The sequence below is a fragment of the Mirounga leonina genome, unplaced genomic scaffold (assembly GCF_011800145.1).
Source record: "Mirounga leonina isolate KUSES-001 unplaced genomic scaffold, KU_Mleo_1.0 Mir_128, whole genome shotgun sequence".
In the NCBI taxonomy this organism is placed as follows: domain Eukaryota; kingdom Metazoa; phylum Chordata; class Mammalia; order Carnivora; family Phocidae; genus Mirounga; species Mirounga leonina.
Genome location: NW_023270320.1, coordinates 15137423 through 15162526, shown reverse-complemented (window position 1 = coordinate 15162526; position 25104 = coordinate 15137423). Strand labels below are relative to the sequence as shown.

General features: G+C 41.4%; 2 pseudogenes; both read right to left on the bottom strand.

The window, feature by feature from the left end:
• Positions 1-1357: 1357 nt before the first annotated feature.
• Positions 1358-1857, bottom strand: LOC118009848 (annotated as a pseudogene).
• Positions 1858-3488: 1631 nt separating this feature from the next.
• LOC118009847 lies at positions 3489-3947 on the bottom strand (annotated as a pseudogene).
• Positions 3948-25104: the final 21157 nt, after the last annotated feature.

The window sequence follows — 25104 nt, the reverse complement described above, 5'->3', positions numbered from 1 at the left end:
GATGGAGAGGATAAAACAGAAGACACTCACGTGGCTAGGAATTGGCTTTTAATAAAATCTTTCTCCCACTGCCATCTCATTAATCACACTTGACCCTCTTTGGGTCCACCCAGACAGGTTCAAGTCACATCCATACTGTCATATTCATTCAAGGCACATTTGCATAATTTTGAAATTATATAATATATAAAATTCTAAGTTAGAATACATGTATATATTTTAAGTAATATGTTATTTAAAAATGTATGTTAGACCTTCTTACTGTATCTTCCAAGTTTTTTCTCTCTGCTTTATATTTTTCATATTTTTGGCTCCCTGAAATTCTTGATAAATATATGTATGTATATATGTGTGTTTGTATGTGTGTATAATTGCAATAATATTGAAATTATAATCTATGAAAGTGATTTTATTTCAGAGAAGATACTATTTCCCTAACCACTAAAGGAGATAAACTTTTTCTTTTATTAAGTCTATTGTTTATCATTAGAATGTAGCATGAGATTATTTTTATTTAAATAGATAATTTAGATGTATTCTTAATCTGACATATAAATGAGTTTTTATTTATTAAATTAATATTTAATTTACAAATGACACATTTCTTTCTCCTCCATTTTACTTTCTTTGGGTTTTTAGTATTGAGTTATAACCTCTGTGAATGATCAAAATAAGGGACACAGCTTCTTTTGATTCTTTTTTTTTTAAGATTTTATTTATTTATTTGAGAGAGAGGGAGAGTGTGTGCAAGAGAACGCGAAAACATGACGGGGAGTGCGGGGGGAGGAGGAAGGGGAGGGAGAAGCAGACTCCCTGCTGAGCAGGAAACACAACACGACACAAGGGGCTTGATTCCAGGACCCCAGGATCATGACCTGAGCTGAAGGCAGCCACTTAACCGACTGAGCACCCAGGCGCCTCGCATCTTTTGATTCTTGACTTCTAAGTAGCATTATATATGGTTAAAACCTAACTCCACTAGTCATCTATTTATATTTTTATTAATTGTTATATCACATAAATATGATAGACAAATGTAGGAATAAAAATAAATGATAAAATGACTATCTGATTCTCCCCATCCAACTTAAGAAATGCCAATTAGATTCAAAAGTAATTTTTGAATATCATATAATACATATTTGTGGCAGATATTTCAGAAAGTACAGGAAAGAATGAGGAAGAGGAAGAAAAATCATCTATGATATTATTACCCTACAGCAACCAATATAGCATTTTTATATGCTTCCATCAAATATTTTTATGCAGGAAATCATATTATAGAAACAACTTTGTATCTTGCCTTCTCTTTTTCTTTTTCTTTTTTTTTCTAGTTAGACAATGATTTTATTGCTTGAGTACATAGTCAAATTTATGCGACCAGCGCAGAGGCTGTGGATGACTCGTATTTCCAATTGGTGGGGGGAGGACTCGTTTAGTCTTACAATATCGAGCCAACTGGTGAATACAGCTCTCGATCAGAATCAGTCAAAATTTAGCATCCTTGTTGTTTCTTTTCCCCTCAAGATGCTTTCGAACAGCAACAGCTTTCTTAATCAAATGGTAAAGATCCTCAGGAAGATCAGGAGCAAGTCCTTTGGACTTAAGAATTCTCAAGATTTTATTGCCTGTCACAAAACGTACTTGTGCAACACCATGGGAGTCTCTCAAGATCACACCGGTTTGTGAGGGAGTCAGGCCCTTCTTGGCCAGTTTGTGGATCTGCTCCTTCACGACGTCAGACGTCGGTTTCAGCCAGGTGGGGACTCTGCGGCGGGAAGGCCGAGCCCACCGGGACAGGCCCTTCCCGGGAGTGTGCATGCGACCCATGATGGCGGCGGTCAGGCGCGAAAAAGAGAGCGAGGGTAGGAACCTGTATCTTGCTTTTTCTTCTTAATATTGGATCACAGGTATTTTCTTCTATTACTTCTATTGTAGACATCTATTTTAATAGCTGCAAAATATCCCACTGTATGACTGAGTCATAACTTTTATTTTTATTTTTTTCATGAATTTTCTAGTTTTTTAAAAGATTTTATTTATTTATTTGAGAGAGCAGGAGAGAGAGAGAGAGCACAAGCACGGGGGAGGGGCAGACAGGGAGGGAGAAGCAGGATCCCCACTGAGCAGAGAGCCCAACACAAGGCTCGATCCCAGGACCCTGGGATCATGACCTGAGCTGAAGGCAGACGCTGAATGGACTGAGCCACCCAGGCGCCCCTGAATCATAAATTTTTTTTTAAATATTTTATTTATTTGACAGAGAGAGACACAGCGAGAGAGGGAACACAAGCAGGGGGAGTGGGAGAAGGAGAAGCAGGCTTCCCGCAGAGCAGGGAGCCCGATGCAGGGCTCGATCCCAGGACCCCGGGATCATGACCTGAGCCAAAAGCAGACGCTTAACGACTGAGCCACCCAGGCGCCCCCCTGAATCATAAATTTTTAAACTGTCTCCTAAACTATCCCTTAAACTGTTGGACTTGTAAGTTACTTCCAGTTTTTCATTATTATAGACATACTCTGATGCACATCTTTTGCATAAAGACGTTTTCGTATTGTGCTGCTATGTACTGTATGTATACCGTGCGCTCTATCTTCTCTCCGATGTGTGCCCCGAAAGTGGAGTCACCAGACCAAAGGAAGTGAGCACTGTGAGGTTCTCAATACATAGGCCAATTGCTTTCCCAAAAGGTTCTAGCAATTAGTAATTCTGAGAGCACCCCTTCACAACACGCTTGTAAACACAGATCTAGTTATTTTTTTGTTTTTCAAAGCACATAGATGAGAAAGTATGAATGGGACCATTTTAGCCACATGATTCTTTTAACTTGATTCTTAGTCCTGTTGATGGTAATATAAACCAACAGGTCACATGCATCTGTGCATAATTTTGTGTGTGATTTTATAAAATACAAAACTTTAGAATCACAAAATACACGTGCAGACTGCATCTCGGAGGTCATGGATGTAAGATCGTCAGTTGGCAGCTGTTTTTGGTTAGCATATTGAAAATATACCACTGGTTTCTGGCTACCTCTCTGGCTGCTCAGAAATCAACTCAAAGTCCAACTGCACTTTCTACAAAGGTAATCTGACTTTTCCTCTGGCTGTTCTCCTTTTCTCCAATCACCACTATGTCTTTAGTTTTCTTCAGTTTCACTCTGCCGTATCTAGGTATGGATTTTTAAATTATCCTTCTTGGTATTAACGGGACTAGTGAGTCTGGAAACAGCGTCTTTTATTAGCTCTGGAAAAGTCTAAATCATTATTTCTTTAAGTATTGCATCTTCCCTATTCTCTCTTTGCTCTCCTTCTAGGATTTTGATCAAATGTATGGTCGCTAGATGTTTGATAATATTAAGGTATTATTATACGTTTTTAGGTCTAATAATGACGTTGTGGTTATTTTAAGAGTCCTTATGGTTAAAAGACATAATTATTTTTTTGGTGAAAAAATTTATATTTAGATATAGCCAGCTGAACTCAATTTAGATGATCCCAATTTTGTTGGCAACATCCAAAGCATCATCGTCAGGAGGCAGTCCAACATATGACTTCTCTCCATCGGGCTTGATCAGGGTGTTGACCTTGGCCACATCAACGTCATTGAGCTTCTTCACAGGCTTGTTAGCCTTGAGGCCCACAATGAACACAAGTGTGTTGTCTTCTATTTTCTTCATGGCTGACTCAATAGTCAGGAGGAATTTGATGATGGCATAGAAATCAACTTGTTTCTCCTGGGGGTGCTCTTTCAAGGATTTTTGGGCTGCCTTTGGAGACACAGTGTCTTGGGCTTTTGGAAGGTAGGTGATGTGCTGAACTTTTTCTTATTTATTTTTTCTTTTTGTGACTATGGACATCGTTCAGCACGCCTTTCTTGTCTTCAAGGCTTTTGCTTTTGCTTCGGTTTTGGGAGGGGCAGGGGCTTTCTTTGCTTTCGGCGCCATCTTCAGGAAAGGGAAGACATACAATTTTTTTTTTTACACTTTTTTTTTTTTTAAGTAGTTTCCACACCTAGTGTGGAGTTCAGTGGTGAGGCTTGAACTCACAACCCTGAGATCAAGACCAGAGCTGAGATCAAGAGCCAGAGGCTTAATCGATTGAACCACGCAGGTGCCCCAAGACATACAATTTTCTTTTTCTTTTTTTTTTTTATTTAAGATTTTTTTATTTTTTATGTGAGAGAGAGAGAGTACAAGCAGGGGGAGCAGCAGGTAGAGGGAGAGGGAGAAGCAGACTCCCCGCTCAGCAGGGAGCCTGACAAGGGACTCGATCCCAGGACCCTGGAATCATGACCTGGGCCGAAGGCAGCTGCTTAACCGATTGAGCCACCCAGGCGCCCCCAAGACATACAATTTTCAAATGTGTGTTAGTTCTTCTCTCTGTCTCTTCCAGGTCTCTTTGCTCTGCTTTGTGTTGTCCATATTTTTGACTCTCTGTTCTAAATTCTTGATAATATATCCTGAGCTACTTTCCGTTCACTAATTTTCTGTTGTATCCAACCTACTGTCAAAGATGCTCATCTAGACATTTATGAATATGATTTATAATATATAGAGATTTTATAATGTATATACATTGTTTGTTTCCTTAACCGATCCATGTTATTTTTATAGTCTCCTGCAAATATTTTCAATTTTATCATTTATTTATTTAAACTGGGTAAGTGAAGTAGTTTTATAATGAGTCTGAGAATTCTGATGCCTTAAGTCTTTGCAGCCCGTTTCTGCTGCTATTTCTGCTGGTTCTCCCTCACGTAGTCTTGCTGTCTTGTGCACCTGGTTACCTGTAACTGAGTGTTTGCCATCGCCCTTGACAACTGCTTGTGAGGTGTTCCTAACGCCAAGGCTGAGTGTGTCTCCTCCTGCGAGGCTTTGCATTTACTGCCATCAGAGTCCCAGAAAAGAACACTTCTGGTGTGATGTTGGGGTGACGTGAGGCCTGGGTGCAAACCACGAGAAAGAATTCTTGAGGTTTCTTTGGTGCCAAAAGGGTGGTTTTAGTAAAGCACGGGGCAGGACCCCTGGGCACAAAGAGTTGCACTAGGATTGTGAGGAGCAGCTGATTATACACTTTTTAGCTGGTGGGGGTTAGAGATAGCATAAATCTCCAAGGAATTTGGAAGCAAGGCTTCCAGAACCTTGAGGGGCTAGCTGCTGCTAAGATAAGCTTATTTACTACTGTCTAGTAAAACCTTAGTCATGAGACCCTTCAGACGTATATCAATGGGCCCTATGTTTGAAGGATGATTGCTAACACACATCTTGGGGTGGGGGGGTGAGATAAAGGATTTCCAAAGGGATTTTCATGTGTTAAAGAAGATTTACAGATCCCAGTTGTCAGGCTAATGTTAAGCTAAGGTTGCTCTTTGCCTCTAGCAAAGCATTAACATTAAGGCCGTTGAGTTCCTTGAGGAAGGTCACTCTGCCTGTTTCAAGTACTAGTCATTGGGCTGCAAGTTGTAAGGAAATTTAGTTTTATCTACATTTCTTTTGCCTTTGTTCTCTTCACCAACTACTACTTGGGAACAACCTTAAATCACACTTAAGGTGTGCGGGTCCCTCAGACTATATGAACCCAGAATGAAAATGCATGTGAGGACTGATCTGTGGCCAATTTTCCATGGGATCTGTTTTTTCTTTTCCTTGTTTTCTCCTGTCTGTTCAGCTCCAAGGTAACATTTTTTAGTCTCTTGTGGTTGTGAGGCAGAAGGGCCTGTTTCATTCTGTTTAACTCTTTTTTAAAAAAGATTTTATTTATTTGAGAGAGAGAGAGACAGAGATAGCGAGAGAGAGCACAGGTGGGGAGAAGAGGGAGAAGCAGGCTCCCCGCTGAGCAGCGAGCCTGACGTGGGGCTGGCGTGGGGCTGGATCCCAGGACCCTGGGATCATGACCTGAGAGGAAGGCAGATGCTTAACTGAATGAGCCAGCCAGGCGCCTCCTTTTTTTTTTTTATTTAAGATTAAGTAATCTCTACACCCAATGTGGGGCTCGAACTCACAACCTCGAGATCAAGAGTCGCATGCTCTTCTGACTCAGCCAGCCAGGTACCCCTAATTCTGTTTAACTCTTAACACTGAGGGTGTTGTACTTCGTAGTTAAGTGTTAGAGGGACAGTCTTCTAGAACTATGATGGACTTGGACTTCTGTCCCCCTTACCCCACAGGGCAAACCAATTTAGCCGACTGGGTGTTGCCTTCAGTACCCTCAGGGCATACGCAGCTTTGATAGCCCCTCCTTTCCCTCCCCTCCCCCATTTTATATATTATTCTGAAAACAGCCTTTTATTATTTATTTATTTATTTATTTATTTATTTATTTTGAAAACAGCCTTTTAAAAAACTAGCCAGTCACCACTCGTCAATACTTTTCAACTTTCCAATTGTTTTAAGGTGATCCAAATAATCCAGCCCTCCGTTTCTAGGAACATGTCTTCTGCTAGAAGTTTTTAATTTTGTAATTAACAAAAAGTTGAATAACTCAAGAGGTTTTTTTGTTTTTGTTTTTTTTTGCTTTGAGAATCTGACAGTAAAAATGTAGGTGAGTAGCCACTTGATTTTACTAAAGGATAAAATGTTTCCTATTAATAGTCAACAACATAAATAATTTCAGTTGGGGGTGCCTGGGTGGCTCAGTTGGTTAAGCGACTGCCTTCGGCTCAGGTCATGATCCTGGAGTCCCGGGATCGAGTCCCGCATCGGGCTCCCTGCTCAGCGGGGAGTCTGCTTCTCCCTCTGACCCTCCTCCCTCTCATGTGCTCTCTCTCTCTCAAATAAATAAATAAAATCTTTAAAAAATAATAATAATAATAATTTCAGTTGGCATCATTAGTCTGTAACACTGTATGCAATTCCAGTTACTGCTGTCTCCCTATCAGACACCCGATACCCAATTGGCAAAGTGTTTTGAATAATCAGAGACACAGATGGTAACGTCTACTCGTGTGTGTACTCATATAACCCTCGGCTTCCATTTTCTCAGGTCTGAAATGAGAAGGTTGAACTCTGAACTCTGAAATGAGAAGGTCATTTCAGTTCAAAAAGTAGTCTAAGCTTCTTTCAGAGCTAATAATCTGGGCTAATAATAGCTCTTTTCCCTGGGGAAGGAGGAGAAAGACAGGTTTATCCAGTTACTACCTTTTTTCTCCCCTTCGTCCAAAAAATAAAAAAGAGTTTGTACCAAATAAATCAATAACAGAACATACACTGAGATTTCAGAATCAGAGGAAGAGAAAAGAGATGAACACACACGAATTTATCCCATAACGTCCTATAGTTGGATCACGAAGTCTATGCGGAACTTTCTGGTGGCCCAAGCAGAAAGGAAAACTTCATTAGTTACTAAACTCACATTGCTCCTAAGACAATAGCAAACCCAAGTGAGGCCTTCTCTACAAACTTTCTCTGAGAAAACCTTCTCCCATGGGTCTCATATTCGTTTCCTAGGGCTTCCATAATAAGATTACTACAAACTGGGGGGTTTAGAACAATACAAATGTGTTCTTCCACAATTCAAGAGGATGGAAGTATGAAATCAAGGTCTTGGCCGAGATGGTTCTTTCTGGGGACTCTGAAGAGAGAATCAGTTGCCTGCCTCTCTCCTAGCCTTTGGTAGCTGCTGGCAGTCCTTGCTGTTCCTTGCCTTGTAGCTGTTACCACTCCAAAGTCTCTGCCTGTCATCACATGGCCTTCTCCTCTCTCTGTGTGTGTCTCTGTATCCAAATCGCCTTCTCCTTTCTTTTATAAAGATACCAGTTACTGGATTGAGGGCCCACCCTGATCCAATATGACCTCATCTTAACTTGATTCCATCTGCAAAGACCCTATTTTCAAATAAGGTCACATTAACAGGTACCAGGCCTTAGATCTTGAGCATATCCTTTTGGAGGACACACCTCAACTCAGTATAGGTCTCTCACACTCTCTCTCTGTGTCTCCCTCTCTGTCTCTCAAACCTTGACGATGTAGAGGAAGCATTTGTCCCTCCTGCAGGTGCTCTGCTTTGAACACCCAGTCCCTCCCACGTCCCACTCCTCTGTAGCCCACTGGCCCATGCTGACTCCCTGACTGCTGGGATGTCTGTCACATTCTGACCAATTGTTCTGGACTACTTAGAGGAGTATTAACCAATAATAGTCATTGGATCAACCAGTTCTTTGTACAAGAGATAGAAAAAATACGATGAATGCTTAGTGAGAGCCGCAGCTCCCTGGAAGACTACCTGGTTTTCAGAATTGTGACCAGATCATTCTGGCTGAGTCTAAGCAGGATTTGGGGGAAGGACCTAGCCATCTCCTTCCTCACTTTGGGTTACTATTCAAGTAAATGGCCACGTTTGCTTCTCAGTTTTAGCTAAAGTAAGTAGTTAGGCAGTGTTTTTGTGCAGAAGCCTGGGGAAGAAGTTAGGACGACAGAGGGGCTGGCCTGGTATGCTTCTCTTCACAGGTCTTGGGCCAGTTTTGAGCCCCTGTGGTTAAATGGGTTAGAGACAGAAGCTGTTCTAGAATGATCTGGGGAACCTCAAGGCACACGCATTTTGCTCTGAGGCCCGGGATGTGGCTCAGAGCACCAGGGAGAGGGGTGCTTTCTCCATTTCTCTGTGGAACACAGCTCAGCTGTGTTCAGCCCTCAGGGAGGACTGAAAGGTGAACGTGTGCCACTCAGGGTGTGAGAGGCTATGTAGCGTAGGCAATTTAGCCAGAAGGGAAGTAGCCTTTTTCCCCCCCTTTTGTGGGAGACACTGGTAGTGGTGGCAGTGAATAAGTGATCCCTTCCTCAAAAACATCTGAGCAGAGGACTTATATAAGGAAACCAAAATGATGAACGAGACCCAGTTTGCTTCTGAGTAAATGTGAGACAATTCTGGGGTGTCTCAGGAACAAGTAACAGAACTATTTTTTTTTTAAGATTTTATTTATTTATTTGACACAGAGAGAGTGCGCGCAAGCAGGGGGAGCAGCAGAGGGAGATGGAGAAGCAGGCTCCCCGCTGAGCAGGGAGCCCGATGCAGGACTCGATCCCAGGACGCAGGGATCATGACCTGAGCCGCGAAGGCAGAGCTTAACCGACTGAGCCGCCCAGGCGCCCCCAGAACTATCTATTTTAAAATTTTTTTTCAATGCCATCTGTTTTTTACTATGTAAAACATACATAATATAAAACTTAACATTTTTATCATTTTTAAGTATACAGTTCAGTGGCACTAAGTATGTTTACACTATGGAGGAACCATCACTACCATCTATCTCCAGAACTTGTTCATTATCCTAAATTGAAACTCTGTACCCACTAAAACCATTAAACACTACCTCCCCGTTCCTCCCATCCCCCAGCCCCTGGTAACCTCAACCCTACTTTCTGTCTCTATGGATTTGACTACTTTAGGTACCTCATATAAGTGGAATTACACAGTATTTGTCCTTCTATGTTTGGCTTATCTCACTTAGCATATATCTTGAAGGTTCATCCATGTTGTAGCAAGCATCAGAATTGCCTTCCGTTTTACATTTTTTTTTAAAGATTTTATTTATTTATTTGAGAGAGAGAATGAGAGAGAGAGCATGAGAGGGGGGAGGGTCAGAGGGAGAAGCAGACTCCCTGCCGAGCAGGGAGCCCGATGCAGGACTCGATCCTGTGACTCCAGGATCATGACCTGAGCCGAAGGCAGTCGCTTAACCAACTGAGCCACCCAGGCGCCCCTGCCTTCCGTTTTAAAGCTGAATAAAACTCCATCTGTATGTGTATGCCACATTTTGTTTATCCATTCATCTGTCGACAACTAGGAGAATTATAATTGTGGAGACTGAGGCTCACAGCCATGTAGGTTGGAACTAACAAGTTAACAGAGTTCAGACACTAATTCCAACAGGAACTTGCTTGCTCCCATAGACCTATCATACCTGTGGACATCCAGGTTACTGAAATGTATAACTTTTTTCTTTTGGCATATATCTTAATTTACAGCTGAGGCAATGAAAGCCAACCTGACTAAAGCCCCCCAGACTGGTAGTGGGTGGTCTGTTCTCTTGCTTTGCCTGTGCCCTGATGACTGGATACAGGCTCAGATTCTGCCAAGAACGAACCATGAACCCTCTTCCTTAAGCCACAGAAGGAAATATAGTACCAGCGGCATGGGGGTAGGGTGGGTGGGGGAGTGTCTTCCTACCCAGTCAGAAAGAAACAGAAATGAATCTCTCCTCTCTACTATCTACAGGGTGGATGGCAAGAAATAAACTCATTTTATCTCAAATAGGAATTCTCCCTTCCTTTTATGAAAATAGGTCCTATTCTAGATAGAACCCTTTCAGATTTGCTTGTTCATATTCTATTAATAGTTATACAGAATTCATAAATATATTACTGCTATTTGGCCCATCTGACTGATGGGATATTGACAAGATGTGATTTATGTGCTCAGAATGGCACAGCTGGAGGTCTCTTTGACTGTAATTACTTAGGGTTTTATTACCCTCTCTGCAAATGGAAAGTGTGCAAATGTTAAAGCACCAATTGTTCCCAATTACTTGAAATATTTTCTGTAAATATCTAACCCCTTCCTGCATTATTAGTCAAATTGAAAGGAAAATTATCAGATTAGTGTATAGAATCTTAAAGTGAACAAATGGGTCTTTAAAATTGCTCAATAAAACAATTAAGTGGTTGAAATAGGATCATCAGAAATGATATCTGAATTCAATTAGGATGGTATGTGTCACATCTCTGATGCCCAGTGGAATGTCAAATACCAAAATAAATAAAGAACCACATAGAAAATACAAATGACTTTTTATGAATAACAGCTGATTGTCATAACAAGGTATGCAAAGTGGACTTGACAGATACAAACAGCAAAAGAAAAACCTCAAAGCAAAACTCCTTTTTACCAATTTTCTCTCCTGACCAGAAAAAAAAAAAAAAAAAACCTAGGAAAAATAAAATTTAAAAATAAAACAAAATTAGAAATTTTCAGGCGCCTGGGTGCCTCAGTTGGTTAAGTGACTGACTTCGGCTCAGGTCATGATCCTGGGGTGCTGGGATCAAGCCCCACATCAGGCTCCCCCTGCTCTTTGGGGAGCCTGCTTCTCCCTCTCCCTCTGCCTGCCACTCCCCCTGCTTGTGCTCACTCTGTGTCAAATAAATAAATAAAAATCTTTAAAAAAAAAAAAAGAAATTTTCTCTACCTACTAGTCTGTGTCCTTCTGATGGGCACAAAAAAATTTAACATGCAGTTGGTTGTAGCAGCCCATGGACCTGTTTAACTACGGGGAGGAGTTTTGATTTTGTTTCTATGACCTTGTGCGAATGCAGGAGTGCTAGAGTTCTTGAACTTGAAGATACTTCAAAGTAAGAAGTAGCTGCAAATCTTCAGGTCACTCATGCTTGTTAGACTGAATTGCTGTGATACTCTGAGCTCACTGGCAGACCAGTTGGCTAGTTGTTCTCCTCAGACAGCCTGTACCAAGTAGGGGGAATCATGGGAAAACTCAAGAGTATCATTGATTCTCATGGCTGGAGAATGCCTTCTATGCCAATGAATAGCCTGCATGTACTTATAAATAAGCTGTTCAGTGACCAAGTTGTTTAGTTATTGTTTCAAAGCATAATCTAAGCAGTGATACAACATTCAGCTAAGTGATTCATTGTGTTCAGCAACTTCCCTAAGGAAAACCTCTCCCCAGGAAATGGTACCCTCTAACCTACCCAATTTTAGGAATTTAGGACCCCAAGAAGACCATGTGATAATGTATTGGGTTGGCTTTATTCCTCTCTCACCCCACCACTTCCATACACCCTAATCTTTGTGGCACATGTAGATTTAGGGATTTTACAGAGAGAAGATGAGCCATTTTCTCCCACTCTAGTTTCCTTATATTACACATTTACTGGTCAGAAATAGAACAGATGTGACCACTTGCTCATAACAGTGCCACGTAACTGGAAAAATGGATTACCCCAATCTCTCCTATCTACACACATTTATCTGTACAATTTAGATAAATGAAATATTAATATTCCATATGCATCAGATGAAACCCATTATTCGTCTCTTACTATTAAATCCCTGGATAGTTTGTATTTCTTGATGCCCATTGTTTGGCTTCTTTCAACTAATTTCTACTTTTCTATTTGGTTGATGCTCAAGAGCCTACTGAAATAGACTAACAAGAACTGAATAAAATTTCAGTTATAGCACTCTCTCACTGACCTATGGTTTTGCTCATATACCGAACTTAAAAAGAGCAAAACCCTCTCTGTGAAAGGGGTCTGTCAATGGAACCAACCCAAGTGCCAATGAGTGTCCTCATTCATTCAGTTACAGCACATATTGAGATGAGATACCTTTCTCAACATAGTTTAATAATACAGTGATATTCAAACCTGAGTAATCAGACACTTATTTGAGAGAGAGAATGAGAGAGAGGGTGTGGGGGGCAGGGAGCAGAAGGAGAAGGAAAATCAGACCCCCTGCTGAGCAGGAAGCCCAACATGGGGCTGGATCCCAGGACCTTGGGATCATGACCTGAACTGAAGGCATCCACTTAACCGACTGAGCCACCCAAGCACTGCTCGAGACACTTCTAAAAGAAAGAAAAAAAAAAAATCCTCCTAGAGGTTAAAAGATCCGATGTAAAATCACTAATATTTTATTCTATAAAAAGATTTTCCAATTGCGAAGGCAAGGGCAAGAGGGAGTGGTTTTTGTGACCGGGACTTTTATATGGAAATGATGAATATTTGGTTAACTTTTGAACCTCTACTGTGGTTATTATTTCCCCTAATAGAGTTTTAGGAACTTGTATTATTTCCTATTTTCACTTTCCAAAGAATTTCAGATGTGCTTGGCAGAACACTGAGGGAAGAGCTTGGCAGATATCTGAGGGAAGAGTTATGCTTTTTACAAAACACCTTTGTGTATGAATACTTGGGAAAATTAAAGGGGAACGCTCCCGCACCTCAGGAGTTTATTCTGCTAGAACTATATGAGAACTGCTGAGTGGAACTTCGGTTAGCAGGGAAGAGACAAGCCATTTCCTGGGGTAGCAGTGTCATCACCAAGAATCTCATGAGAATAAGAGGATAAAGTAATGGCTGATCTAAGAATTTTCATGTGGAGATTAGACAGAGGAAGGCACTTTCCAAACTCTTGTACTGCTCAGGAGTGATACAATGTCTTGCACATTTGGTGTAGCTCTAGGGACCAGGGAACTGGGTAACATATTGGAGAAAAGGAACCAACAGTCTCTCTCGTTGAAGATGCCAAAAAGTGGATTTAAAATAAGTGCTCCATTTGACTTCATTTTCAAATGCACTTTGTTAAAGCAAAAGCAGGACACCTTCTTTAGAAATTATTTTCACACATATATTCCAAAAGGCATATTTTGTTATCCCCCCAAAGAAGATAATATATACATATGCTTGTATATGAAGAGTAAATGGCTAGTAGGATACCTATAAAAATGTTAAGAGTGGTTGCCTCTTCACTGATATGTGGAATTTGACAAACAAGGCAGAGGATCATAGGGCAAGGGAGGGAAAAATGAAACGAGATGAAACCAGAGAGGGAGACAAACCATAGGAGAGCCTCTTAATCTCAGGAAACAAACTGAGGCTTGCTGGAGTGGAGGGGGGTGGGAGGGATGGGGTGGCTGGGTGATAGACACTGGGGAGGGTATGTGCTATGGTGAGCGCTGTGACTTGTGTAAGACTGATGAATCACAGACCTGTACCTCTGAAACAAATAATACATTGTATGTTAATAAAAAAATAAAAAGAGTGGTTGCCTCTGAGCAGTGGGAATGGGACTGGGGACTGGGGACTGGTGTGAAAGTGGGGTTTTACTTCTCACTTTCTATATTTCATGTTTGGAAAATGTTCACCTGAAGTGGGTATCATTTTTATAATAATTAAACTTAAAATATATCACTGTGTACCTGATCTGCACAAGGAGAGTGTGCCAAAGAGGCATTAGACCAATGTGTGAACAACATCAGAGTGCCCAAATGTGTTTGGATACAGACAGTCATGAAAAATCATGTTCAGTTAATAAATACTGGTATCAAGATTACTTTTGATTTGTAATCTCTTAATTACAGTTACATTAAAAAAGCCAGTAACTGTCAAAAATTGGAAGCAACCATGATGTCCTTCAATAGATGAATGGATAAATAAACTGCACAACATCCATACAAAAGAATATTATTCATTGATAAATCTTTTTATTTATTTATTTATTTGAGAGAGAGAGAGAGAGAGAGAGAGAGAGAGAGAGAGAATGAGTGGGGTGGAGGGGCAGAGGGAGAGGGAGAAGCAGATTCCCTGCTCAGCAGGGAGCCTGACACAGAGCTCGATTCTATCCCAGGACCCTGGGATCATGACCTGAGCTGAAGGCAGACGCTTAACCGACTGAGCTGCTGAGGCGCCCCAAATCTTTTTTTTTTTTTTTTAAGATTTTTTTTTTTTGTTTGAGAGAGGGAGAGAGAGTGGGGGTGGGGCAGGGTGGGGGTGGGGGAGGAAAGGCAGAGGGAGAGGGAGAAGCAGACTCTCTCCCCTGAGCAGAAAGCCAAACTCGGGGGCTCTATCCCAGGACCCTGGGATCATGACCTGAGCCAAAAGCAGATGCTTAACCAACTGAGACACCCAGGGGCCCCAATATTATTCAGTGATTAAAAAACAATCTATCGAGCCATAAAAAGGCATGGAGGAGACTTTGCATATTGCTAAATGAAAGAAGCCCATCTGAAAAGGCTACATACTATGTAATTCCAACTATGTGACATTCCAGAAAAGGCAAAAATAGGCCCACAGTAAAAAGATCAATGGGGGAGAGGAGAAAGAGGGAGTGATGTAGGTGGAGCACAGGGGATTTTTAGGGCAGTGGAACTATTCTGTATGATACTATAATCCATATAGGATACGCAGTTGTCAAAACCCATAGAATAGTGCAGTACAAAGAGTGAACCCTAATGTAAACTCTGAACTCCAGTTAATAATAATGTATCTATACTGATTGGTCAATTGTAACAAATGTACTACCCTAATGCAAGATGTTCATAATCGGGAAACTGTTGGGAGGGAAGAAGGAGCACATTGGAATTCTTTGTACTTTCTGCTCATTTTTTTTTTGTAAAACCATAGCTACAATTTTTAAGAACTTAATTTTAATAACTTAATTCTGTCTTCCAATATATAATAATAAAAGGCCAGTAATAACACAATTAAAAAGTAGCATTTCGAAACCAAGGCAGGACTATGATGCTCTGAGCCACGTTTTACAAGGGAAGGCGCGGGAATGCTTTTCTTCCCCGTCTACTTTGCACAGGCGTCTTGGGACGGGTTCTCCCTCGCGCTGTGCTGGCGCGGGCATAGTGCGCCCTCCTCTGCCTGCACGGCCTTGGCAGGTGCTCGCCTTGTGCGTCCTAACCGCCAGAATCCCTCTGGGTGCAACCTGCCCGCCCAGCCCTGCGAGTCGCCTACGAGCCAGGAGCTACGCCCCCGCACCCACGATGGCCAGGACGCTGAGCTAGCCTCTCTGCAATCAGTCCCTCTCTGCCAAGGGCTGTCGTGACTAACAAGAGAGCAGGCAGCACGGATGCTCGGCGACCATGGTGGGTTGGACAGCTGGGAAGGAAGCCCTACACGGTGCTGGTTTGTTTTTCCCCCTCCTCCCATCCAGCTCGGGGCCATAAACCTGCAGTACAACACACGCACTTAGACACCGTTCTGGACGTTCAGTCTGTCATTAGTAAAGCCTGGCTGGTGGTGCTTACAGCCTAAAAATAAACACCCACTTCCCCTGGGGGCATTGGGATTTATTCTATTTAAATTGCACAGATTGTTTTCATTCCTCCGTGTTTGAAGTCTTGAAGGCTGAAATCTGCTTTTCAGCTTTTTGCATGTATTTGTTTTAGTATGGAGTCACCCCTGCAACAGGGCTTGCTCCTATAGCAACTGCAACAAAACAAGATCAGGCTTCCACCAGAATCGGGAAAGGAAACTTCCCAAGAAAGCCAGGCGCTGCTGTCATGGGTGTGGATCTCTCTTTTAAGGCCTGGTGAGCAGGCATTGAAGAAAAGCCAGTATGCAAAGATGTTTTCATGATGAAGTCCTGTACTGTATTAATTCAGCTGAAAAATTTTAAAATTATGTCCTATGCTTTTGAGTTAGAACTATTGGAATTCAGAGTTAATGCTTATTTCAAACAGTTACACGAAGGGAAAGTGTTACACCTTAGCTCATATTCATACAATTGCCTTCATTATTCTTGATATTTTATTTTATTATTTTATTTTTATTTTTTTAAAGATTTTATTTATTTATTTGACAGAGAGAGATACAGAGAGAGCAGGAACACAAGCAGGGGGAGTGGGAGAGGGAGAAACAGGCCTCCCACGGAGCAGGGAGCCCAATGCAGGGCTCGATCCCAGGACCCTGGGATTATGACCTGAGCCGAAGGTAGACGCTTAACGACTGAGCCACCCAGGCGCCCCTATTCTTGATATTTTATATACAAACATACATACACATTATGCACATCCAATGCATACTATATATTACATATATGGTTATATTTAACATGCAGTATATGATGTAATTATATTTATTTTTGAAACTTTCTGAAACTTGGTACTTCCTAGCAGATAGTGTTTGGAAAACAACTTGCACATTTTATACCTTGAAGTTTATCTTAAGTTCTTATATTGAGGTTCAAGATTCCTCTGAATCCAGCCCCTAAAAAGCAAGGCTTCATTGTTTTCTAAAGGAAGAGTTCTCAACCCTATTAGACCCCATACTCACTTTTTATAACAAATATTTTGTGACACCTTCTTAAGTATTCTAAAATGCATTCATAGTTAATATCAATTACCTATCACATATTTTTTTTAAAAAATGAACACAATACTCTAAAATATAAAGGAGAAATAAAAAGAAAGTAATAATAATATAATACAAAGGCACAAAAGGGGAAGACATAATGAAGTAGACATAAAGTCCCACATGAAAGTGACAGCTATTCAAATGAAGGCTAATGCAGGTGTTTCATATTGGCAAGGAAAAGATCCCAAATCAGTGACAGGATTTTCTGAAATGGCAAGCAACTCTTAGTAAAGCAAACAAAGTGAGTATGATCTTACCTCTTTTTACACTGTAGTTGCATTCATGGAATTCGGTGTGTATTAAAACCACACAAAAGGGCGCCTCGGTGGCTCAGTTGGTTAAGCGACTGCCTTCGGCTCAGGTCATGATCCTGGAGTCCCTGGATCGAGTCCCGCATCGGACTCCCTGCTCGGCAGGGAGTCTGCTTCTCCCTCTGACCCTCCCCCCTCTCATGTGCTCTCTCTCATTCTCTCTCTTAAATAAATAAACAAAATCTTAATAAATAAATAAATAATAAATAAATAAATAAATAAAACCACACGAAAGATATGTTGTATTTATATGTAAAATGGAGTTGGGTTCTGGGCTCAGATAATTATAAATATAGGATGTTGGGTTGTTGGATTTTCTTAGACAAATATCTGATGGGATATTCAGAAATTGACAAAATTGTCCCATGCCAGCAATGCTACCCAAATAATGTGGTAAGTAATCCTCCCTCCCACATGGATTTCCAAAACATCCCCTAGGGTAACTTCAAAACACTCTACCTTTTAAACTACTGTTCTAAAAGACAGGCCTCTGACTCCAACAGGAACACAGTGTATTTTATTCATTGACTTGAGATGTGAGTCAAAGAATGGAAGGCAAAGTTGCCGAAAACCAGACTGTTTTAAAATCACACGTGGTAAATTGATCACAATAGAAGATGCTTGCCACTTCTGGTGGGGACTGAAATGACTAGCTTATTCATAAACAAAAAAAGCTAGGTCTCTCCAAAAGCTTTTCTAAGCATTTTATAAATGCAGCTGGCCCCAAGGCCAGGTGATGCCTTTGAGGCTCAGTCATGGGGAATAACGCTATAGCAAATACGTGACCAGGGATGAGCTGAATGAAATGGGAATGAGATGCACTATTCTCAGTCTTTCCATCTCCAAACAGCTGCCTTCTGTAGAAACCAGGTCAAGCTGCCTTGAGCACAGCATCCCTTCTACAGGGCGAAGTCCCTTTTGCTTATCTGGAAATAACATAAATCACAGGCAGGTCCTATATGCCATATACCATATAGCAAGTGAGGATGTGCAGGGTAGGAAGAGTGATTGAGAGGAAGGAGGCAAGGCAGTCATTTTCAATTCTGGCTGCCCATTGGGATCCCCTCGGAAGAGATTTGGGCATTCGTCATTGTGGGCCTCTTTTTCAGTAAATGCTAGCAAATGGTATTGGTCTTATGTCTTTATTTTGTATACTGTTTATCCCCAATGAGATTATTTCTGAGAATTACTATCATTGCAACAGTTTTCTCCTTCTGAATTCATGGCTTAGAATACTTGTAACACATTTTGTTATCAAATCAAAAATCAGGGGTGCCTGGCTGGCTCAGTTGGTGGAGCATGCAACTGTTGATCTTGGGGTTGTAAGTTTGAACCCAATGTTGGGTGTAGAGATTACTTAATAAAATCTAAATTTAAAAATTAAAAAAAAAAATGAAAACCAGTGACTCTACATTTGTTTCATTATCTGCTACCCCATCAACTTAACCTCCCACTCACTGAAGCTAAAAACTGTGTAGTCCTATCCCTTTCTCTATGTTACATTCTTTTTTTTTTCTTAAGATTTTATTTATTTGAGAGAGAGAGAGCACACAGAAGGAGAGTGAGAGGGAGAAGCACACTCCCCACTGAGCAGGGAGCCCAGTACGGGGCTTAATCCCAGGACCCTGGGATCATGACCCGAGTCGAAGGCAGATGCTCAGCCAACTGAGCCACCCAGGCACCCCCTCTCTAGTTCACATTCTTCTAACCATGAATTTAAATTTACCATCATATTTTCAATGCAATGGTGGTCTCCTTTGTTTTTTCCATCTGAATCCATGTGGTTAGCTTAACTTGTTCTACCATGAATATCTACCCACAGCATTCTGACTTCAATGGCTGGAGGAAGGACCACAGCATCAATTTCACAAACTCATCAGGTAATTCTAATGTGCAGTCATGTGGAGAATACAAATCTGGCAATTGGAAACAAAAGAGTGAACATTTGTCTCTTTTGCCAGTCTGGAGTTTTTACCTAGTAATTAAATACATATGGATGCTTCTACAAAGGAGATTTGGGCCATGTAGTATGCATCCTGAAATATCATCTAGTGGTATGACCTTGGGTGGGTTAATTTCTCTAAGACTCAATGTCCTCTGTCAAAGAAGGTTATAGCACCTGCCTGATGCAAGTATGAGGCTTAAATAAGATATGTGTAGGGGCGCCTGGGTGGCTCAGTTGGTTAAGCGACTGCCTTCGGCTCGGGTCATGATCCTGGAGTCCCTGGATCAAGTCCCGCATCGGGCTCCCTGCTCAGCAAGGAGCCTGCTTCTCCCTCTAACCCTCCCCCCGTCATGTACACTCTCTCTCTCCCCCCCTCTCATTCTCGCTCTCTCAAATAAATAAATCTTTAAAAAAAAAAAAAGATATGTGTAAATAATACAGTACCATGATTGATAGAGAGTGCTCAATAAATAACTGCTATATCATCATCTTATTATTTAATGGAATAAAATATATTAGATTGAAGATTCATATACAACATATTTGCCTCCGTGAGGAAGTGGACATTCCAAGATGTAAGCAAAAAAAAAAAAAAATCTTTAAATCATTTCCTTTGAATATAGATGGAGGGGGATTTAATAGATTTTCAGTGTCCATAAATGAATCTGTTCCTGTCTTCTTTGGCTTTCTCAGCCTTGAACCTCTCATTTCTGTCCATTTATGCTCTGTAAATGCCAATCCCAGATGTGCATAGCCAGCACTTTTCTGGCCCTAAGGGTTCTACAACATAGACTAGGACCTTCCTGTATAATGCATAGCTTACTGGGTTGGTGTAAGGGGTTAAGATGATCTGTGGTATTGAGATGGAAAGAACAGCGTGGGAGAGTCAGGCTCCTAATCACTTCTGTCCTTTCTTACTACCAGGAAAAGAGAGAGAGAGAGAGAGAGAGAAGGAGATATATAGATGGATGATAGACAGACAGATAGAGGGGTTGGTGGGCAGCGGAGAAGAAAGGGAGAAGGAGGGAGGGAGAGGGAAGGTGATGGGGAGAGGCTTTTACTCTAAGCCTCTCAAGCTGTGAGCTAGGCTAAATGATGTGAAGGATTCCTTTGGCCTGTGCCAGAGACAAGTTCCAGGGGCTGCCCCTAAGAGTGGGATGAGCAGCCTCTTGGACCCCCTTTTCTCTAAGCCCAGTCCAAGTTGCAGCCTCCTGAGCAGCCTGATGTGATGAGGCAAATCTAAGGGGTAAAAAAGAGGAATGTCTTCCCTCTTGAGAACTAGCTCAGAGTGCCTCTAATCCCCTTCACTTCCCTCACTTGCATCAGCAAGGATCTTGTTTGCAAGCAACAGAAGGGAACCTCAGTAATTTAGGAAGGAGGCACATTACTGGAGGACTATCTGGGAAAGCCAGTAGAATGAGGACACGGCTGCTACTGTCGCCCATCGCCCAGTCTGATGCAGGCACAAGACGGTGCACACTGCTAAGGCATTACTACTACCGGGAACCTGACCTTGCTCCCTCAGCTGCCACCATCCACCTAGAGATGGTTTCACCACCACCCTGCTTCTTGAAGGGCCCCCCAGATGGAAGCCTGGGTGGCGCAGACGGTTAGGTGTCTGACTCCTGGTTTCGGTTCAGGTCATGATCTCAGGGTGGTGAGACTGAGCCCCGTGTCAGGCTCTGCTTGGCTCAGAGTCTGCTTGAAATTCTCTCCATCTCTGTTTGCCCTCTGGCTCATGCTCTCTCTCCAATAAATAAATAAATCTTCAAAAGAAAAGGGGGGGTTAATCTTTATAGTCAAATCCCAGCTCCACCCTATATTGCTGTATTGCGTTAGGCAAGTTACTTCTCTGTGCCTTATTTCCACATCTGTAAAATGAGAACAACAGATTTATCTCACTGGGTTGCTGTGAGAACTCAATGTAATGATTCATGTGTGACCAAGATGTTGGATAATTAAGGGGCGCCTGGGTGGCTTAGTCGTTAAGTGTCTGCCTTCGGCTCAGGTCATGATCCCAGGGTTCTGGGATCGAGCCCTGCATTGGGCTCCCTGCTCCGCGAGAAGCCTGCTTCTCCCTCTCCCACTCCCCCTGCTTGTGTTCCCTCTCTCGCTGTGTCTCTCTCTGTCAAATAAATAAATAAAATCTTAAAAAAAAAAAAGATGTTGGGTGATTAAGATTCATGTGATGTAATCAGAAAGAACCTTTATTTTGTTTCTCAGTGTCTATTTAAAATTTATTCGGTGGGAGGTCTTTCTTGAATGAAAAATCAGGTAGTTCCCTAATGTTTCTTTCTTTTTTTTTTTTTTTTTAAAGATTTTATTTATTTATTTGACAGAGAAAGACACAGCGAGAGAGGGAACACAAACGGGGAGTGGGAGAGGGAGAAGCAGACTCCCCGCCGAGCAGGGAACCTGATGCGGGACTCAATCCAGGGACTCCAGGATCATGACCTGAGCCGAAGGCAGTCACTTAACCAACTGAGCCACCCAGGTGCCCCCTCCCTAATGTTTCTAACTATCCTTGGATAATAAAAAGTTTTATACCCCCATTAAGTTGCAAAACACAATCTTGTTTTGATGCTTAGGAAGTCATGCTCCATATACTAACAGGGTTCCGGTTTCCTCCAAGTTCCCCCTAGCTGGGGTCCTCTACTGAGAAACCAGATACGGGGCACAAGTCTCCTCTACTTCTTCACCTTACCCCTCCAATCCTGCTCTCCCAGTTTGATAACCAGGGGGTGGACAGAAAAGTTCTTATTTAACTGGTATTTTTGGAAGATGATTTTCCACTTTCTGGCTTGGGAAATGTTAAAGGTAATTTTTTTTCCTGGTGTTTCAGAGTGCCCCACCATGACAATTCAACTGCACTTCCCACGTTGAAGGAAATGTATCTTCTCCTGGTTGCTCCCCGCTCGGCCACGCACGTGTGTGTGTGTGTGTGTGTGTGTTTTCAGTTGCTCACTCCACACAGAATCTCTGCTGGAGACCAATTATTCCTGCAGGCACTCCCTTAGCCAGAATTCAAGAAGACTCTAGGCCAGCCTTCCATCCCTCCTGGTCCACTCATGGACTCTTTGTCCTGACATTCTGGGAGGGCAAGCTGATTTTAATACAGCAGCAACTCTGTTCTGTTAATCATGCTTCTAATCCACCCTTCTCTCTTACCTTCTAGATGCTCCAGATACCAGTCAGACAACCATCCACTGTGCTTCCTCATTGTATGGAACACATATGAAGCTTTGGATGTTCCCAGGGAAAACCCTTCTTGACTTGAGATGAAGAAGGAAGCATCCTCACCATACTCCTTTGGTGCATATGGGAAAGGATCCAGAAAGTACCTCTCTCCAAATATATTTTCTTCAAAATTTTTCTCTCAATCTCAACTTTTTTATATATTTGACTTGGCTGAAGTAGTCAAGAGTTGTATAACTAATTTTCAACTGAATCCTGTTTTGAAAGCCTTCTGGGGTGGTCTGCCTTACAACTCACTTTGATATTTAATATCTATGGTCTTCATGCCTTAGCCAAAACCAGGAAAGGAAGAAACCCATTTTTATATCCTTTATGTGTACATGATGAGCATTTATAACCATGCTTAATAAATATTAGCTATTACTACTCTCCTGGATGAAAAACAAGACATGTGGGTAGTTTAAAATAAGTAAGTAGAACCAAAATAAAATAATTAATCATATTATCTTTCTCTAACAAATAGCCTTGCATAATCAATTTGATGTTGTGGAGTATCTTTTCCAGTTTATTTTCAGAGTAGAAGAAAATTTTCTCTATCTGGAATGAATTAACTACAGTTTAACTTAAGCAGAACAATGGATTGTGACCTTTTACTTCTAGTCAGTGATGCTTTGAAACTGAGCCACACTAGGCAAAGGTGTGTGTGGCAGAAACTGTGGCCAGTATGGGATAAGCAAGTGTATAGGGCTATGGTATGTCATGCAATGAAGACGGTGGAAAGATTGGCGTCGATCTCCTTTGGCAATACAGTGATTATTACTTCGGTGAGTATAGGAAGGAAATTGGATGATGCTGTCCACACTCTTGGAATGATTCCCTCATGGTTGACTTTTCTAGGGAAAAAGGCTTACTGCTTTTTTTTTTTTTTTAAGATTTATTTATTTATTTGAGAGAGCGAGAATGAGAGAGAGTACTTGAGAGGGGGGAGGGTCAGAGGGAGAAGCAGGCTCCTCGCTGAGCAGGGAGCCCGATGTGGGACTCGATCCCGGGACTCCAGGATCATGACCTGAGCTGAAGGCAGTTGCTTAACCAACTGAGCCACCCAGGCGCCCAAGGCTTACTGCTTTTTAAAATGGAAATATTTTCATAGATTAGGAAAGACATGATCTTTTGTGTGTGTTATATAAGTGCAGTTTCTTTTTTATATTTTCTTTCCCAAAGAATAATGAAAAGTTTACTGGATTTGGAGTAGGAAATGTAGTTCTAATTGAACCAGTCAACTCCTAGCTGTAAGAGCCTGAATGAATGCTCTCTGAATCTCTTGGCACTCACTTTCCTTCTCCATCAAGTGGGACCACAGACCTGCCCTAACTCTCAGAGCTGTTTTAAAGGATTTGATTGGCATATGTATAAAAATACTAACAGTACTATTTCATCATTAATGAAAGTATTTCATAAGTACATCAAAGGAACCAGTTTTCCTGTTGTGTTTGGATTGAGATCTGCTAAAGATACATTTTATATTGAATATGCTGAAATAGAAAGCAAAGCCCCAGAGAGCCTGGAGTTTTCTAACTAATAAAAGAACCTACATAAGAATATAATCAGTTACCATGTGCCTGGTGAGTTCATTTGCCTTAGTAAGCAAATTCCAGTTTCTTCAATCAATATAATCTACAGGACAAAAATTAATTCAATGTTTTTGTAACAGTGTGGTCATCACTTATTTTGTGACTGAAAATCACATTTCCAGGAGATTGAATGAGAACTAAGGTTTTAAAAGTTAAGTATCCCATGGATTATTTTGAGAAGCTTGTTTCTTCTCAATAAATACAAGTGATAGATCCTGCATAGATATAAACTTAAATAAGATAGCTGAGTGAGGAGACAGTAGGGCTCATGGAAATTGAGACAGCATGGTAGGGATACAGGAATAAGCAAACAACTATACTGAGAATAATGGGAACCGGATTTTTACTGTGGGAGTAAGAAATAACATATATGAGAGGGGAAGGTGAAATCTGAAGTGCTGGGTAAAACTGGTGGTATTGATGTGAACTCATAGTTTATATAAATAGAGATAGGTAAATACAGAAATAGTTATATAGATTATGTATATATCTTCTAGCTCTGTTCATGACAGGACTCATATGCAATGGAATCCCAGTAGAAATGAGTACATGGTTTCCAAATATTATTCTTCATTAAAATGAACCAGGACTCCTTAGAGAAATGGCTGATTCCAGGGCCAGGACAGGGAAATACATGGAACACTTGAAACATTTTGTTGCACAGAAAGTTGGGAAAAGCAATGGAAACATGCCAAAAAGGACACAGAACTGGCTTAAAGAGAATCCTTTGGGCAAATGTGGGTTGATTTGGACATTAAAAAATTGATAGGAATGGATTACAACTCCTTAAATAAAATAGGAAGCCTGATGTAAACAAACAGATACATTGGTTTGGTACAGTCATGGAAAATAGTAACAGGGTATGGGTGTTCCTCAAGAAATTAAAAATAGGATTACCATATCACCAAGCAATCCCATTCCTGGGTATATATCCAAAAGAAAAGAAATCACTATTTTAAGGTGAGTTCTGAGAGTGTCCTTGTTTGGGTACACATTTATTCATGTAGAAGTGCTGGAGCAGCTCATCTGAAGCTTGTACTCGCTGGTTCAAACACAGACTAAAGATTAAAGGGGGTGCTGGGGGTGCCTCGGTGGCTCAGTCGGTTAAGTGTCTGCCTTCAGCTCAGGTCATGATCCAGGGGTCCTGG